The sequence below is a fragment of the Anabrus simplex genome, chromosome 6, assembly GCF_040414725.1.
Source record: "Anabrus simplex isolate iqAnaSimp1 chromosome 6, ASM4041472v1, whole genome shotgun sequence".
NCBI classification, from domain to species: domain Eukaryota; kingdom Metazoa; phylum Arthropoda; class Insecta; order Orthoptera; family Tettigoniidae; genus Anabrus; species Anabrus simplex.
Genome location: NC_090270.1, coordinates 170,543,494 through 170,562,453, shown reverse-complemented (window position 1 = coordinate 170,562,453; position 18,960 = coordinate 170,543,494). Strand labels below are relative to the sequence as shown.

Sequence of the window (18,960 nt, the reverse complement as noted above, 5' to 3'; positions counted from 1 at the left end):
TTTTCTGTTAGATAAAAGGAATGTCCCTCTGAATTAATGGCAATGGGAAACTACCTCACTCCTCATTTCCTTAGTATGCCTCTTCAGTTGACGCCTAAGCTAACTATGACAGCTTTTGGTGGAACTGTGGAGGATCAAACCAGCCTTCAGACTGAATACCCAACACGCATACACCTAAAAATATTGAGAGTTAAAATGAAAATAAATCATAAATTTAAAAATTTAAAATTCAATTAATTAAAATCCACATTTTTAGACAAATAACTTATGTAGTTCTAAAACATCAATATGACACACTAACTGATTGGTATTTCTTGTAGTACGCAGTACATACTCTTGATAGTCGTTTTGGATAAAATTATGTTATTTGGATTGATAATATGACATAAAAATCAAAATATAAGCTATAGGTTCAGCATCATGAGGAGGGGCAAGTTTCGGTCGCGATAACTCAAGGAAAGGGTGAAATGGTTGGTATGGTAAATCACTATCAAAGATAACGTTACTGAATAATGGCAATGTGTGATATTGTTTATACCAATATTACTGTAGAAATCTTCATTACTTTCCGAATTATCTCGAACCACATCAATTGAATTGGCAGTGTTCCACTTACAAAATCATTTTCAGAATCACTGTCACTGATTATAACCTCACTACAAGTGTTTCCAACACTATTATGAAGTCCAGTTCACTTCCTGACTCGACATAAGTTAATTGTCATCATTCCCTAAACTATGTATGTCATCAGAACATCATCGTTTGTAAACACGTCGTCCCGTAAGTCCGCCATCACTGTGGACATGTGTGCAAGATGTGCAGATACAACCTTAACAATTTTAAATATTTGTCACATGAAAACAAATAACTTTATGAGGCTCCCAGTGGTAAATTTAGAGACTACACACCTTCCTTGATAAGAATATACTGATATGTGCTACCATCTAACGGAAAAGGAAGAACAACACCGGTTTCTAAACGAGTCTGCATGAGGGATGAAATATCATTCCTGGCACTTTCGGCGAGTTCACAGAGGAATGAAAAATCATCCCTTGGCGCTCAATGAGTTAACTCTGAGCAAGAGCAAAACAGTGGTAATGAAAGTTAGGACAAGTACCACTTGTAACCTCGCCCTCAAGGAAGAGAAGATTGAATGTGCGAATACCTTTAAATACCTGGGGAGTACGTCAAATGACGGAATTGCCAAGAAAGAAGTGTTGAACAGGGTACAAAAAGGATCCAACTTTTTCCATCAAGCATGGAACATATATCGGACAAGGGAGTTCCACAGAAGGCTAAATAGACCCTGTTTACGACATCTCTTGCCCATCATGACATATAGTCTGGAGAGTTGCGCCATACATAAAAGAGAAGCAAGTCAACTGCAAGCTGTTGAAATGAAGTTCCTTAGATCAGCTGTACAGAAAACAAAGAAGGACAGAATTAGGAATGATCAGATACAAAGAGACCTGAGGTCAACCTGACCTTGGAAGAAAGGCTGAGTGTTACAAGGCTGAAGTGGCTAGGACACGTTAAGCGGATGCAGGAAACTCGAACACCAAAGAAGTATCTTGAAAAGATTGTTCCGAGACGAAGACCAATTGGACACCCTAGAATAAGGTGGTTAGATCAGATAAGACCTAGAGAAGAGAGGAGAAACAGGGGATGACCTAGAGAGAAAAGAAGCATACCAGGACTGTAATAAATGGAGGCTTATCATTCTTAAATGTCCTACCTAGCTCGCTGGAAGAAATTCATGATGATGATGATGAAATGAATAGGCATATGGCTTTTAGTGCCGGGAGTGTCCAAGGACATATTCGGTTCACCAGATCTGACGCCCATAGGGAACCTATGCGTCGTGATGAGGATGAAATGATCATGAAGATGACACATACACCCAGTTCCCTTACCAGCAAAATTAACCAATTATTGTTAAAATTCCCGACCCTGCCGGGAATCAAACCCGGGACCCCTGTGACCAAAGGGCAGCACGCTAACCATTTAGCCATGGAGCAGGAAATGATGACGATGATGAATATAATATGATACCCTTATCCCTTTTCTCCACAGGGTCGAATATGAAGTGAGACAAATCTTCATAGCACGTTTTTACAACCGAATGCCTTTCGAGGAGTTGATGAGTTGAAACGAACGACGTGATACAAGAGTAACTAAAACCGACTATATTTACTTTATATGCAGGCCTCCATTTATTGTCTTCTGTATTTTTTAAATTTAGAAATGCTGCCTTCCAACGAAGGTAGCCAGTAGGACTGAATACAATCACAAATTTGTTAAAGAATAGTGTAGAATACATACACTTCAGATTATAATTATTTATACCCAGAAGTCACTGACGTAGTGCCGTGCACAAGTGGTGCCTGGATTAGCGTGGAATCGTGTATGTCACTCCACAGCAACCGCGTGATAAGCCTCGATGTTACACGATTACGAACAATCAGTAGAACACAGGAAGTTCCAAATACCAACAGGCCAACGAAGACAAACTTGTATTCAAAAGCATGTACCAGAACAAAATAATGAGGATGGCTTAGAACTGGATGACCCAGACCATGGGTTTGAATCTGATCCTGATTAAAATTTATGATCTCACACTCCCAATCTGTATCTGTCTTGTGTCCGGCTCCATGGCTAAATGGTTAGCGTGCTGGCCTTTGGCGACAGGGGTCCCGGGTTCGATTCCCAGCAGGGTCGGAAATTTTAACCATAATTGGTTAATTTCGCTGACATGGGGGCTGGGTGTATGTGTCGTCTTCATCATCATCATTTCATCCTCATCATGACGCGCAGGTCGCCTACGGGTGTAAAGTCAGAAGACCTGCATCTGGCAAGCCGAACTTGTCTTCGGACACTCCCAGCACTAAAAGCCATTCACCATTTCATTTCATCTGTCTTGTGATAAACACTACAATAACTCAACTTTGCAGCTAATGTTTACCTGTCTGACGAATCTAGTGACAAAACTGGAGTTCAACAACACAGGAGAAAGAGGGTAAAGTATTTTAAAAAATGGAAAAGGAATCAACGCCAGGTAAGGAGGGTAAGGAGTGTGTTAACAGAAGGGAAAAAAAAACATTGAGAGAAGAAGTTGCAGGTGTACAATCGAAACTGTCGCTTTAAATGTACTAATAATAGGGAGATAAATTGTCAATTTTTTTATGATTAGCGGGGTCCTGGTGATCACAATTTACAGTCTTCTTTTATAAATTTAGCAATAACACTCATTAATCCAGTGAGGAAAATGGAGCAAAAGTTTAAAAAGATCTAGACATGATATATAGGCTTTTGGGATTACACCATATCAAGAAAATAAGGTGAAATTCTTTACGTTTCGCAGAGAACTGTGCTCTACATCGTCAGAAGAAAATCTCGACTGACCACGAGAAAGGCTTCTTGAACAATGAGCTTTTGAATTGAGACGTTATAATAGAAGTGGAAATGGTACGTTCATTTGTCACCAGATGGCTCCACAGACGTGGTACAGCGCTAGCGTTCAAAGCAGAAGCAGGCGGAACCATCAGAATCAGTCTTAGAGATTGTGTACATAACATTTGACATAGACAGGTGTATGACATCGACACAAGCCTGGGATAAAACATCTGACGATGAGGAACGTACGAATTCGGAAAACACCGAGACGAAATAACAATAGTGAAGGGACAGGGAAGGGAACTACCTATGTACATCCTTAATGGCTGGCAACCAGGTATTACTTAATTGACAGCCAGTGTCCCTGTTGAAATTGTTAGGATTTCTACGTATTTCCAGAGCTTCCTGTATAATCCTGGACCTGTAGTGTCTAGTGTGGGTAAGAGCTTGAGTATCTTGGAACATGACATCATGACCCGACGATAGAGCACGCTCAGCTATTGCCGATTTGTCTGGCTGGTTGAGACGAATATTACGTTCATGTTCCTTGATAAGGGTACCAATGGACCGGCATGTTTGGCCAATACAGTTAAACCTCCTTTATACGTAACTCTGTTCTACGTAATTCGTATTTGTACGTAATTTCCTTTAGGTCCCGGCAAAATATAATTTAAAAGCGTGTTAATTAAATCTTATTTATACGTAATCCGTTTATACATAATTCGCTGTTATACGTATTAAGTGCCACTGAAATATAACTGAGTTTTGCGTAATTGTAATGAGAATGTGCGTTTTTAAAAAGGAACTACTGTATTTACGAAGTCTCCTCTTTGTCGGCGTAGGCTGAAATAGAGCGATCGGGTTTTGGTGCTGAAACAGAGAGTTTCGCTGAGTGACATTGTTGACCCTTACTTACTGGCGGCTTAACAAAGACGAGCCCCCTTCGCTCCTCCTCTACCTTCGTCGTTTTTAACACGCTGCCAAAGATTAAGGTACATTGTAAGCAAAATGGGCGGTTTCGGTGCATAAACAAAAGAAAATACAGTAAATTTGTTTGAATATGAGAATTTCTTTCGTGGGAACAACGGAGAATAAAATGTCCACGATGCCGGTATCTGGTGTTTACTGTTGAACAGTAGTTTTGTCATTCAGTTGCTTTTGATTAGCCATGGAGAACAGAAAAGGGAAAAGTTATACGAGAAGTGGACGCTAATCCACACAAAAAAAAAAAAAAAAAAAACTGAAATCGCTTCAGACTTAGGTATTGCTTATACCACGCTATGTACAGTCATCAGTAAAAGAAACGCTATTTTGGATGAGTTCTTTAAACTGGGTTCAAATCAGCAAACGCAGCCGTCAGCAAGAAGGATGGTACGTATATTTGAAGAAAGCACTTTTCACATGGTTCCAGCAAAAGCGGGCTGCAGCTCTACCAATTAGTGCAGACATGCTGAAGGCAAAGCCGATACATTTAGCTAAAATGATGAGTATCACTGCTGCTTTCAAGGCTTCATCGGGATGGTTGCAAGGATTTAAATATCGTCATGGAATTACAGGGAGAACAATTTGCGGTGACTCAAAATCTGCAGACGTCACGGTGCAACACTGGAAAGAGGAGGTTCTGCCGGGTATCGTAAGCGATTATCAGCCTCCAAACATCTGCAACTGTGATGAGACCGGCCTATTCTACAATCTCCTTCTTAATAAGACATTAGCTGAAAAAGGTGACTCATGCCACGGAGGGAAGAAAAGTAAAATTCGTTTAACAGTACTTCTCGCCACCAATGCAGGTGGATATTACAAACTTCCTCCACTTGTGATAAGAAAATCGAAGAATCCGAGGTGTTTTAAGGGTGCGAAAACAAAACCTAAGGAAGTTGAATCCAATGGAACAGTGGTTGAATAAACTGGACATTAAAATGAAAAAGAAACAGAAGAAGATCCTTCATCTTATGGATCGATGTGCAGTACATCCAACTCAAATCGTTCTGGAGAATGTCCGAATGGAATTTTTCCCTCCTAACTGTACCAATGTTCTACAACCGCTTGATTTGGGCATCATTGCAAATTTCAAAGTGCATTATACAAAAATGCTGGTTCAACATTTAATAACACTGAGTGATGCAGGAAATGAACCTCTCTCCATTAATTTGCTACAAGCCATAAACTTTTTTCGGCTGCCTGGAAGCAGGTGTCATCCTCCACAATCAGCAAGTGTCCCTGCAAAACTGGTGTCTTACGAGAAGAGGCTGCCTCTAATTATGATTATGGGGACGAAGTTTTGTATGGTAATGAGCTAACGCTACCGGTGGGTGTATTTTGTGCATTTTGATGACAATCTGGCTGTATGTGGAGAACTACCGGATGAAGAGATTATTGCTGATGTATGCCAACAACGCGGCGGTGATGGACCAGCTACAAGCGATAGTGACATTGGAGATGGAGATAACGACTTGAATCTTGAAACCTGAACTGAGTGAAGTGTTAAGTGCAATCGAAGTGTGTAGGCGTTACATCAGTGCGAAAAGTTGTAGTGAAAATGCTTTGAATGCATTACCAAGTTCGCTAAAGGAGGTTTATATTCTTAATGCAAGAAAAGTGAAACAAGTCAAACTATCTTATTTCTTTAAGGCCGGGCCAAGTTCAAAATAATATTTTATGTCTTAATGTATTTATTATTTGCAAGGATTTACACCATTGGTTTTTCAGTAAATATGTGATGTATTGCGTAAGTCTGATTTCTAAGTAATTCTGAGTTACAAGTAGTTTTTTCTCTTCCCCTTGATATACATATAAGTCAGGTTCAACTGTATATATATTACCACAAGCACAGGGAATTTTGTATACCCCAGGATGTAAAAGTGGGGACAAACTTATTTTCTTGACACAGCATAAGCCCAAAAGCCTATATCATGTCTATAAGTACGGACCATGAAAGCATCAATGGCAACATTTTTAAAAATCTGTCACTCCCACTCATGACCTTGCAGGTCACATAGTTTGCAAGGAGTTTTTTCCTAAAAACACTTGATGAAACACCAAAATGAATTCAAAATGTTAGCAATAAGAAGAATTCGTCAGGGAGTGGAATATCTCCCACAATAAAATTTGAGAGATGTCTATACAATTGGTAAAAGAACACATTCAGTCCTTTCCCCATTACACAAGCCACTATTCACGTGAACAAGCACCAAATAGGAAATATTTAAACCCCAGTCTCAATCTGAGAAAGCTTTATATCCTTTATAAAGAATTTTGCCACTAAAAGAACGTGGAACGTGTAAAAGAAAGATTTTAGACACACATTTTAAATACTTCATTTAACCTCAGTTTTCATAGATCACTCACGGATATTTGCATTACATGTGAAAAATTGCAGGTTATTACTTGAATACGGTAATGTCGAAGGTAAGATAAAAGCTGAAGTTGAAAAGGAACTGCACTTCCGAAAATCAGAAGCAGCACAGACAGCCAAACATCTAGCTGGTGAGATTGCTAATGAAGATTCTCGTCATGTTGCAGTGTGTTTTAACCTACAAAAGATGTTCCCAATGCTAGTTTTTTGTTGTTCTAGAGCTTAATATGCTCTACAGTTATGGACTTATAAATTTTGTGTCCACAATCTTAAGGATGGAAATGCAGTTTTGTTTATGTAGAATGAGAGTCAAGCAACAAGAGCAATAGATAATTGCTTCCTGCCTGCTCAAAATCATTTTGTACTTGCCAAGCAATGTCACTCACTGTGAATACACAGAAGAAACTTGTGACAATTTAAGTGCTAATCCCAAACCTGACGAAGAGCTCTTAGTAAGTGATGGAAGAATCCGGCCCTGCGGTGTAAGTGGTAACGCGTCCGCCTGTCACCCGGCTGCCCCGGGTTCGATTCCCAGCCGGGTCAGGGGTTTTTAATTGTAAATTATTAATATCCCTGGCCTGTGGACTAGGTGTTAGTGTCATTCTTAATGTTCCTTTCCTCGCATTCAACACTCTACACTTCCACAATTCCAATTACATGCGGGTTCATATCATATGGTGCAAGTAGTGGCAAAAGATCCACAGGGGTTGATGCAACGAACAAATATCATTTTAAAAACGAAAAAAGTGATAATTTTTAAAAAAAGGGATGGAAGGCAGTCCGATTTTCTGTCAGTCAAGGTAAGAGGATGAAGTGGGATGATATTCCATTGAAAACAGTAAAAGAGATCATTGCATTTCAAGATTGTCGGAAAATTGAACAACTCAGCTTCCAAATAGTTCATAAACACTATTGTACTGTAGAAGGCATACATTATCTGTGATATGTACATCACCCGGTAGAGAAAGGAGAGGAAGACCGGTGCTCGAAATTTCACATAACTGACAATTATGCGCATGAAAAAAACAGGATCACAAGATCTACTTTAGGCGCAAATGTTCACGATAACAATCTTTGAACTTGGAGTCTGGATAAAGCTCAAGACATGGGACTCATTATGTTTACTGCATCTATCCCTGGAAGAGAGGCAAGGTTCAAAAAGGGACATAATCTTGGCTCACAAGTAGTAACAAAATGAGAAAAAAGTAACACCTGGGACAAAGGCATCAACGTAACTAAAAGCTGCGGTGGGTCTCGTAATTAAGTGATGATACCCTTAGTGAACACCATCCAACATAACTAAATATGTAATACAGATCAAAGTGGTATATGAAAAAGGCTTTACTCATTGCGAACTTTGCATTACAAGGGAGCGAGATCAGTAAAAAGTTTGGTGCGGAATAAATATGAGATAACCCATTCCTACACCATACAACCATTACTGCAGCTAGTGGATACATGTTTCCAAATATGCTGGTGATTTATCAAGAATCGAAATATTAGTTTAGAGTGTATCACTGTACATGCTGAAACCATGAAATCATGAGGCTTTGAGGTCTGGCCTAATCACGAAACGAATCATGACCCAGTTCTTGTATGTATGTTCAAGGTCATCCATCCTGGATGCACAACTTACCTTCAGCCTCTCAATGTGTAATATTTCTGTTGAAAACTCAATAAAGTTTGTAATGTGACATGCTTAAATTTTAGTTATTTTTTTTAAGTGTATTCATGTCTTGTAAATGTAGTGTTATTCTTTAAGTGTATTTTTAAATGTTTAGTACACATTTTTAACAACACTAGCTGCAGTAACACTAGCCGATTTTGAAATGTACGCCTGATGATGCCCTCGAGGGAAAGTTGAATCCAGTACCATAAACGTGAAATGTAGTCATTTATAACCATTTCAGTATTGTATTGAATGGTGGATGATTTCCCTCTTACTCTCCTAAAACAGTATAAATAAGGATCAAATATACAGTTTCTTACATATGATATGATCTTCTAATTACAGGAAAAATAAGCACAAAATTCCTGGGACATTCTTCATTCATGTATAACCCTTACATCACTTATTCGAACAGTTCCTGAAGTATCTGCTCCCTGGCTCACAGTGTTATACAGGACACTATCAACTGACTGAATGGTACAAACATGGATATGATGCAGTCACACGAAAGACAACCCGCTATTACCACAGCCTCGGAGATACTAATGGAAGAAAAGATAAACACAGCTGATAGATCGCCTAAGAGGAGAAGGTACTATAAATATATAAATAAACCCTGGCAGTGATACCTGGAGAACAACACTTGTTTATCTTTCTACTACAGTCAGTATACATATTGGTCAATAAACTAGCATTGTTCTATTAAGTCAAGAAAGCTAAGCCAAGTTTGGGGCAAATGGTGGCAAATTTTAAATTGGTTCAGTCGTGCTCGTACTCATGGACTTTGCTATTTTCACCCAATCACTTTTTCTATCCAGAAGTGTACATAGACTATTACTAGTTATTGGTGATGAAAATATCTCGATGGGCAATATTCGTTACGTTAAATGTCAAACGTTTTATTTGGATTTTATTTCCTTTAGAGGTTAAAGCATTGTTAATACAATGGAACCTTGGATTGCGAGCATAATTCGTTCCAGCAACATGCTTGTAATCCAAAGCGCTCGTATATCAAAGCAAGTTTTCCATAAGAAACAATTGATACGAGGATGATTCGTCCACAGCACGAGAATATTTATTGCATACCATTTCTAAAACAAAATATACATACATTATCATTATAGACTGTTATGCCTTTCAGCGTTCAGTCTGCAAGCCTCTGTGAATTTACTAAACGTTGCCACAATCCTCGATTTGCAACTAGCGTTGTGGCCTCATTTAGTTCTATACCTCTTATCTTTAAATCGTTAGAAACCGAGTCTAACCATCGTCGTCTTGGTCTACCTCTACTTCTCTTACCCTCCATAGCAGAGTCCATTATTCTCCTAGGTAACCTATCCTCCTCCATTCGCCTCACATGACCCCACCACCGAAGCCGGTTTATGCGTACAGCTTCATCCATCGAGTTCATTCCTAAATTAGCCTTTATCTCCTTATTCCAAGTACCTTCCTGCCATTGTTCCCACCTGTATACCAGCAATCATTTGGGCTACTTTCATGTCTGTTACTTCTAACTTATGAATAAGATATCCTGAGTCCACCCAGCTTTCACTCCCGTAAAGCAAAGCTGGTCTGAAAACAGACCGATGTAAAGAGTTTCGTCTGGGAGCTGACTTCCTTTTTACAGAATACTGTTGATCGCAACTGTGAACTCACTGCATTAGCTTTACGACACCTTGAATCAATCTCACTATATTACCATCCTGGGAGAACACACAACCTAAATACTTGAAATTATCGACCTGTTCTAGCTTTGTTTCACCAATCTGACAATCAATTCTGTTGAATTTCTTACCTACTGACATCAATTTAGTCTTTCAGAGGCTAATTTTCATACCATACTCATTGCACCTATTTTCAAGTTCCAAGATATTAGACTGAAGGCTTTCGGCGCAATCTGCCATTAAGACCAAGTCGTCAGCATAGGCCAGACTGCTTACTACATTTCCACCTAACTGAATCCCTCCCTGCCATTTTATACCTTTCAGCAGATGATCCATGTAAACCACGAACAGCAAAGGTGAAAGATTACAGCCTTGTCTAACCCCTGTAAGTACCCTGAACCAAGAACTCATTCTACCATCAATTCTTACTGAAGCCCAATTGTCAACATAAATGCCTTTGATTGCTTTTAATAATCTACCTTTAATTCCGTAGTCCCCCAGTATGGCGAACATCTTTTCCCTCGGTACCCTGTCATATGCTTACTCTAGATCTCCGAAACATAAACACAACTGCCTATTCCTCTCGTAGCATTTTTCAATTACCTGGCGCATACTGAAAATCTGATCCTGACAGCCTCTCTGTGGTCTGAAAACACACTGGTTTTCATCCAACTTCCTCTCAACAACTGATCGCACCCTCCCTTCCAAGATGCCAGTGAATACTTTGCCTGGTATACTAATCAATGAGATACCTCGATAGTTATTGCAATCCTTCCTGTTCCCTTGCTTACCGATAGCTGCAATTGCTGTTTTTGCCCAATCTGAAGGTACCTTACCAACACTCCATGCTAATTTTACTGATCTATGAAGCCATTTCATCCCTGCCTTCCCACTATACTTCACCATTTCAGGTCTAATTTCATCTATTCCTGCTGCCTTATGACAATGGAGTTTATTTACCATCCTTTCCACTTCCTCAAGCATAATTTTTTTTAAACAAAATGTAACGTAAAACAAATTAAAGTGCACTTTTCCTTACAACAGAATCATTGTTGGTGTGAGGGAGACGAGAGATGACATGAGAAGAGTTACTGTGTAGCAAGAATTTCACTAACGGAAGCACTGCTATCTGTTGGCTCACTTGAATTGTTTTCTTTTCATGGAACTTTAACAAGGAACCTTTCCAGTGACTGTTGCTTTTGCCTCTTTTTGAGGATTTCACGAAAATGTGACATTGCATTGTCACTGAACTGATTCATTGCTCGCTCTGCTACAGCCCTATTCGGGTGGTGATTTTCTACGAAATTTTGCACCGTTTCCCACATTTTTCACTTCTCCTGAATCTCTGCTGAAGTGAGAGATTGCATTGACTTTTCCTCCTCTTCCCCGGACAAGATCTCCATAACCTTGTGTTGTTCACGATGCAGGTCCATCAGTTTGTCGGTGGTCAGTTCCTGGCTATGTTCTTCCTCCAGCTCTTGAATGTCCACGTCATTCACCTCCAGCCCCATAGTCTTCCTTAAGGACACAATTTCATCGACAACCGGAGGCTCATTGTCACCAACAATCCCCTCAAAGTCAATACAAGAACACAGTCAGGCCACAGCTTTCCCCAAGCAGAAGTGGTTCTCTTGGCAACTCCATCTCAGGCTTTATCGATGATCTGTTCCAAATGACTTGCTGATCCATAGGCTGGAGTAGTGGTAGTACTAGAGGAAGGAACTTAACCTTAACGAACTTGAATTCTTCCAGTAAGTCGTCATCAAGGCCTCAAGGCCTGGAGAATGAGCAGGAGCACTGTCCATAACCAGCAAGACTTTGAGTGGCAGATTATTTTCTGAAAGGTATTTCTTCACTACAGCACCAAAGATCTTGTTCATCCATTCAACAAACGAATAGGGGAGGGGAAAACGTAGGCACACGTGACGCTCGGATTGCGGAACCTCACTCGCTTATCAAGTTACCGTTTATTTAAAATGTTTGCTCGTCTCGTAGACCAAGTTACTCGCATTCCGAGGTTTCACTGTATAATGAGAAATTAAAATAACACGATCCCAAAAGGATTTCTCTTAGTCTCATAAACAATACAAATAAGACTAAAATAATCTTCAGGAAAGGAGGGAAAATTCCAGCAGGTGATAAAATAACCTACAAAGGGGAAGAGCTTGCTTGAGGTAGTGAACTCTTTCAAATAACTATGGATCACATTTCAGCATACAATATCCTCATTCAGAAAGTATGTAGGGGAAAGGTCAACAGCAGCCAACCGGAGCATGAATGACATCAAAGAGGCTTCCAGGCTATCATCGATCCAGTGATGTCCCTATTCTGCACCACGGTACTTCCCGTACTAACCTACAAGCTGGAATTAATCTGGGACCAACTTACAAGATCTGGCCTCAATTGCATTGTAAATGTGAAGGCCAGCTTTATAAAAAGGACTTTAAGCATATCAGAAATGGCACCTTCATAAATGACCTACCAACTAACACAGCACAAACTTTCCTTGTAAAAGATCTGGGAATGAGATTGGCAACACCACCATCTACCAAGCAGGAAACAGAATTAGGCTATAGAGGAACATATGAAGGAAACAAGCAGAAACTGATACAGATTTCTACTATACTGATGTTTGTTGTACAGAAACTGAACTGGACAAAACTACACTGAAAAAAGTGCACCAAGTAGACAAACAGTTCATGGAATATGATGTGTACACGATCAGGTTTCTATGAGCCATCTATGGAGTGTGGATGTGAACTGTGTAGCAAGCAGTGTGAACATTACCATTTCAGTAAACAAACGACAAGTCATTCAGCGTGTAGATGATGTTGGCTTACACGGGATATATCCAGTGTTCTCGCCACAAATTTTCGTCAGCCGGATGGCATGAATGAGTAGCGGGGCAGGTAATACTACATAAAAAATGAACATGATAAAATATCAATTTATTCCCATCAGGGCATCAACAGTATCAGAGAGGTAAACATTACCTGCAAAACTGAACTATTTTAGAGTTATTATGATGTACAAGACATAACAGAGTAATATGAACCTCTAGTGTTCTACTGCTCGTTCATAATCATGTAACACCAGGAACCATTTGGTTGCTGAGGAGTGCTACTGGGTTGGCAACATCATGCGGAATCAAATGCTCGCATATGATTCCACGCTAATACAGACACCGCTCGCGCACGACACTAGACTACTTGATAGTCAAGTTAAACATTTAAACTCCGATATAACAGACACAATTATGCTGACAATAATGAAGTTTTATCATTTACGTAAACAGTTTTACAGTATTTACGTTTTAATTCAGAGCACCCAATAACTAGAGTATGTATTAATATTATGTAACTAGCACATATCCTCCAGGTTATGTCAGCCGGGTGGCCTGTAAAAACGGCAGGGCGGTGCGCTCAATAAAAAGGTCCTGGGGAGAACACTGATATCAATGATCAGTAGGCTAAATGCAACAGATTCTAATACAAATAAAAAGGCAGGCAATAACTAACAGATGAAAGAAGTTATGTAGACCTAAGGTATCCACGAAGTGTCACTGTAATATTTGTCCCAAATGGAACATAATTGCTTTTACACCAATAAAGTGAAAAATCCGCAGAAAGTTAAGAAATACCGTCATTACTACATAAACATCTAGAGAAATACATAGACGTACTTACGGGCCGTAGACAGGACTCCTTTATGTTGTATACTTCTGCTCGTGCCGTCTTTTGTTTCTTTCATCGAGGTAAAGGGCTTGCACCGACAAATAGGAGTTCTATGTCTGTTAATTGTCATTATCTTTGTCCATATGAATAGCGTGGGCAGTTCAAACAGCAAAATAGCATGATCCCTGGGCCAATAAATATATTACTTGTTTGTTGAAAGGAAATAAATATATCATTTAATGAATGAGTTAGGGCACAAAAAAATGAGCAACATGAAGAAAATGACACCTAATTAATTCAAACAACTTCAGTGAGCAAAGACATCACATACAAAAGTGTTAAAAAAAACACACACGGAAGCGCTGTGACGTAGTAGAAAAAATAGTTGTAAGGTAGAAAAGTATGTATCCATATTATTCCCTGCAAGTAAAATATTTCGTACTATTTCTTAATTTACTGCACATTTTACACTTTATTTAAGTAAAATGAATTATATTCCATTTAGGACAAATATCACAGTGACATTACGTGGATACCTTTCGTCTACATAACCGATGAAAGAAAGCAACCTGATGGAAATATATAATTCAACACAGGAGCTTAATTTCTTATAAAATTATTCAGATTTTTTTTTTTTTTTGCTTTACGTCGCACCGACATTGACAGGTCTTATGGCGACGATGGGACAGGAAAGGGCTAGGAGTGGGAAGGAAGCGGCCGTGGCCTTAATTAAGGTAAGGTAAGGTACATTTGCCTGGTGTGAAAATGGGAAACCACGGAAAACCATTTTCAGGGCTGCCGACGGTGGGGTTCGAGCCTACTATCTCCCGAATACTGGATACTGGCCGCACTTAAGCGACTGCAGCTATCGAGCTTGGTAAATTATTCAGATAAAGAATGGACAAACGAAGCATAACATTCAAACTAACTGAGCAAAGGTGATGTGGTGATGGTGATTATTGTTTTAAGAGGAAGTACAAATGGGCAACCATCCTCTAACTGCAGGGTGTCCACCAAATCCAGATTTTAAAATTCCCTGACATTTCCCTGTTTTCCAGACATAAAAACCAGTTTTTTCCCTGACACATCATGACAAAAAACAATTATAAAAGAAGTGTCAGTAATATTAAAATGCATTTTTAAAACTTAACATCCAAAAAAATAAATGAGCAATTAATATGCATATTAAAACTTGGAAGTTTAATTTAGTCTGATTAAATTCACTTTAAGTTTTTTTTAACATGTATTACCATTACTGCTTCAGCAAAGAAACTTCTTTGTAGCCACCAACAACTCGAGCTTCTGCCATCACCCTCCACTTCTTTTCTCCTAATTCTTTCAGCAACAAAGCGGCCTTTCTCTTATTTTTTTGCAAAGAATCTTCTACTTCCAATATTTCACGTTTCTCCTTTAGATTTTGAACGTACAAAGCATGAGCACTCCTTGCAGCATGGAGCATGTTATTAATGGAGACCTATTCAATTCCACCAGGGTTTGGGATAGAATCATATAGGCTATTATTCTTTGTGCTACAAGGGATACTTGTAGCATGTTCTCTACTATAATTTCTTTATTAACAGGAAAACCACATTCAAGTGAAGCATTTCCATGAAACAATATTAGTATCATTTTGAGAAATGAAGCCAACTTTTCTGTTTTCAAATTTACTATTGGAAGAACAGTGCGAAGCCAAAAGTGATCTAACCTCTCGTCTTTAGAATACAAAGAATTCACTTCTTTCAAAGTATCATTCTCACAAACAGAAGTGAACTCTCTTTGTACATGAATGGCTTCATTACCCGAGATCCATTTGTTTTCAACAAAGGCATTTAAAGCTATCCTTAGCAGTCTGCTGCTTAGAGGCTACTTGGCTACACTTGGATCAAAATGAGAAATTAATTTAGTCAGTTTATATGCTAGCGGTGAGCAGATGTGGCCAACAGCTGGAAACTGCAGATGACTACGACGATATGCCAGTGGTGACCTTTCCAGTAACTATTTGCACAAAGCTACCATTCCTCTTAGACAATCTGCGCAAAACACTAATATATCTGTATCATTTAATCCAGGATTGCCACGAAGTGCTGCTTTAGCAGCATAACCTATGTCAATTTTAGATGCAGGCAGAAGATTTTCTTTACTGTCTAAATACGTTTTAGGAGATCTTCTGAAGACTGCAGTGACTCAGACTTAACAAACCTTGTCCAGATATTAATCATCAATGAAAGATTCATAAAGGAGTGATGCAAATGAGAGATCTGTCTGAAACTTTTAGGAATGGTTCCAAATCTCCAACAAGTGATAATAAAAATGACAACTTGGCCTTAAGAACCTTATCTTTAAGTGAAGTTGATACTATTTTGAAGCTGTTACAGCTTGGGATTTTCTTGTATCTGTTTGTTCCTTCCACATATTTTTCGACATTAGGTAGGATATCTATAGCATGTTCAATGACTTGAAAATTTTCAAGCCATCTTATAGCACAATATTTCGAAGGAAATACGTTTGAACCTGAATAATCTATATAATCAGCACGACTTGCAGGAGCGTAGCAAAACAAGAAGTGAAGAGCACAAAGAAATTCTGCAATATTTCACTGGGTTTCTTTTACTGCCATTTTATATGAATTGTGCACACTATGCAAGCCACAAGATCCAATGTTCAACAAAATAGGAACATCTAGATCATCTAATAAATTACCAAAATTCTGAAGGAACTTTTTATTAACATTTGGACCATCCACTGCTATTTGTAATTTTTTTTAGATAGAGACCTTGCTGTGCTTGCAAAAAACCATTTAACAAATCTGAGGAGGTAGAGTGACCAAGAATCATGGAATCAAAATAAGAAGTGCATACTTCATTAGTATCAGGATTGAAACAATGAACTACAAGATCCATTTGGCCTATCTGAGAAACTTTATTCAGTGACTCGTCAAACCCAACGGTGAAATGTGTGCACTTACTACCCATCTCAAGAACTTGTTTATGGAAATAGAGAGCCAAACCATGAGTGATTGTATATGCAACTTTTGTTCTGTGCAGTTGAACTTTCGAAGCTGTTTCAGAGTCTGGAAACATTACTGGAAGAAACTGAGAACGCAATATAGATCTAATTCATCGAGCTCACCATTCCCCAACAACACAGAATATTCAATAGTAAGCAGATCAAAACATTGAAAATTCGATCGATCAATCATATAGCTATTGATATTATTGATTACTTCACATTCGAGATCACACTTTAACTTTTCATTAAATTTATTCCTGGCATAAAAGACATGCCCTAGATTAATGTTATAAACACTGAAAAATGTGTTTGTATTACACGGATAAATACGGTATGTCAATTTTATCTGGCAGAAGAATGAATTTCCAGATTTTTTCCTGAATTCCCTGACATTTCCAGGTTTTCCCGTTAATTATCGAATTCCCTGACATTTCCCTGTTTCCCAGGTTTTCCATACAGGTGGACACCCTGAACTGAACAAAAAGCTTCAGATGGTCATACCCTACATATAAGTAGACGAGGCAAGAACGTGACCCAGAGCAACCAATTAGAAAAGATGTACTAATTACCTTATAATGCCCAAAAACAATGCACGCATTCAAGGCCTTCTGATTGTGATTAACATCCAGCTTTTGCTTGGTGAATAACAACCAAAGTGGCAATCACAAACAGCAGCAGTACAACTAATAGGAACCTAAGCCCCAAGCACTGCAAAGATTCATGTCAATCCACCACCTTTATTTAAACTGACTATATGAAACTAATTATTCCTCGCAGACAAGCAAATGCTGAGCAAGAGAAAAATTAGGCCTACAGTTCCCAGAAACAACTTAACACAGACTGTTGCATGAGGACACAAAGAGGACTTTTTCTTCCTCAACTGACATATCTGTACTCCAGCACAAGGAAAAGAGAATCATTAATTACCAATAGCTGATGCCTATGAACATTACAAGAATAACAAAAGTAACCACTAACATAACATCTATAATACTCATCATCATCATGTATTAAAAGCAATCTTTGTCAATGCAACCATTATCCCCCCCTCCTCTGCAGCTCTCATCACTTCCTTGCAATTCATCTCCATCACATTCTTCAGGTCTTTGGAAGTATGATTTTCTGGGTCTTTCTCTGCCTCCCTTTCCCAGTACTTTTTCTCCAAAAATATGTGTCAGAAACATATCGTGTCTCAGCAGATGGCCTACAACTTGGGGTTTCTCCAGGGTTTTTTTCTTTTTTTCTTCCATCTCTATAACGAGTGTCCTCAATGACCTCTTTTTACAACTTGACTGTTCGATTTCTTCAGTCCACCTTGTTGCGGTGATCCTCTTACACATATACTTCAGTTCCTCCAGCCGAGCTCCCTTCTTTTCTGCAACTGTCCAGCTTTTACACTCATACTATACAGTCCATAATTATGCAGTTAAATTCTCTGCTGGTACTGTCCGATATAGAGCACCATCGAAAACTACACAAATTCCACGATTCTAATTTTTGTTTAAACCTCCAGAAAGATTTCACTAAATGTCCAGAAATATTTCACTAGAAGGGCTTTGTCGCATGAACCATTATGATTTACAATATGGAAAAATAAAATTCAAAATTAACCAGAAAATGGATCCGTAAGAACAGGTTGGATTCACAGGTAAATATTCTAACAAAAGTTAGGAAACCTAAGTACATCGCCTATTTACACACTTCGAAGTACATACCTACATGTTTCAGTCACGAAGCTTCCATTCTCTCCTCCATCCCTACCCTACATTCAAATCAAAATATTTCACATTTCACGCCATTATCCTCCTCAAATTGTCATTACAGGTTACTAGCATGTTCTGCGCATGTTTACACACAAATAACGTTTTCACGAACGGGCACGTTCATTTAATCCGTATCAATCATGAACCGACATTGGAGCAAAGTTTCGTATATTATCTTGTTCCCTTGGCCCCCTTCGGTTTACTTAAAATACGTCACTTTAATGTGCTATTTGAAATGTTGCCTCATTTTTATTACCTCAACTTGCAGAAGGTAAAAACAGTCTAAAACATAGGTGCATTATTGCCTGTTTATCTATTTCCACATTAGGAGTAACGAAATTAGCATAATTTAACGATGAACAGTGCTTATGTTCGACGTGGTATTCTCATGAGTTTATAAATGTAGTATATTATTATGGGCTGTCGCGGGATT

General features: G+C 38.8%; 1 protein-coding gene across 6 annotated transcripts in view; it reads right to left on the bottom strand.

The window, feature by feature from the left end:
- The window catches only part of Marf1 (meiosis regulator and mRNA stability factor 1-like protein), an 818,555-nt gene extending 799,929 nt beyond the window's left edge, over nt 1-18,626 (bottom strand). For 5 of the 6 annotated variants that reach the window (XM_067150043.2, XM_067150047.2, XM_067150048.2 and 2 more), the window contains exon 1: nt 18,480-18,626. The gene's annotated coding sequence lies outside the window, so the exon portion shown is untranslated. The remainder of the gene's footprint in view (nt 1-18,479) is intronic. The other variant, XM_067150044.2, reaches the window with a different exon arrangement.
- Between the last annotated feature and the right edge of the window lie 334 nt (nt 18,627-18,960).